Source organism: Sceloporus undulatus, chromosome 2, assembly GCF_019175285.1.
Source record: "Sceloporus undulatus isolate JIND9_A2432 ecotype Alabama chromosome 2, SceUnd_v1.1, whole genome shotgun sequence".
Lineage (NCBI taxonomy): Eukaryota > Metazoa > Chordata > Lepidosauria > Squamata > Phrynosomatidae > Sceloporus > Sceloporus undulatus.
In genome coordinates this window covers 228,310,987-228,312,063 of record NC_056523.1, presented here as the reverse complement: position 1 = coordinate 228,312,063, position 1,077 = coordinate 228,310,987, and positions in this window count along the sequence as shown.

Sequence of the window (1,077 nt, the reverse complement as noted above, 5' to 3'; positions counted from 1 at the left end):
TTTAGTGGCTTCTGAAACATGGTATAATCTAACAAAGAGACATTTCTTCTCTAAACATAAGAATTTGCAGTAAATTTAGTAATACAGAACATGTTGACACCTTAAATGCTAACAAATATACTATAGCACAAGCTTTCATGGATAATAGTGCACATTATTATATGCATGAAGTGCTTATCCAGCATTTCAGTTATAATACATGTATACAAGACATGTTGGGAATGAACTCAGTGAGATGAGAGGGAAATGAAATACAAAAAGGGTTGCTAGTGACAACCACATTATTGATACTGGTCATTCCCATAAAACCTAGCAAATATCTAGGCAGAAGAGAATCCAGTTAACACAGTATGATAAGAGACTTGTCCCTGTTTAAACCTCTGGTGATAAGACTGGACTTCTCTAATGGAGCAGTGTTGGGTGTCTCCCTGTGAAGTGGACTGCTTTAAGGTCTTTGGAGGTGTCCTGGGTGGATTAAGTATTTGAAATTGGAATAATTAGCAGCATAACACTGAGATAACAATACCATTCTGAAAAGCATAGTAGGTACAAGAAAAAAATGTCATAAAAACCTTACAAAGGAGTTTTTAATTTACAACTCTTATCACATGAATGAATCAAGGCAGAAGAGCAAGTCTTAGCTTCCCAATGCTGAATTCCCAGTTCAGGCCAAAATAAAGCTACTTCGAGTCACTTTGGAGATAGGCTGTTTAAATTAACTCTTGGATTTCTCCACTGTCTTCTCCTGCACTTTTATTACTTTTGCTTGTCACAAAAAAGCAAACAAACAAAACCAATGTTGTATGAAAAGTAAGAAATGTGGTCTGGACTCTGGAGACGAAGGGATTATCCATCTAGAACGTCTTTTACATCTGTGTCCAGACAATGGTGCCAGTGATGGATGCTGGGAAAGAAATGGTTGAAGTGTAATGAGGTGCTTTCTTAAAAAATGTCAGCCCCAAAGCATTCAGAGGAAACAGACATAGAGCTGCTATTTCAGGAAACCACAACGATGAAAGTAAATCATGCGGTACATCCAGTTGCAGGGGGATCCACATATATGTCTTCGACATGGAA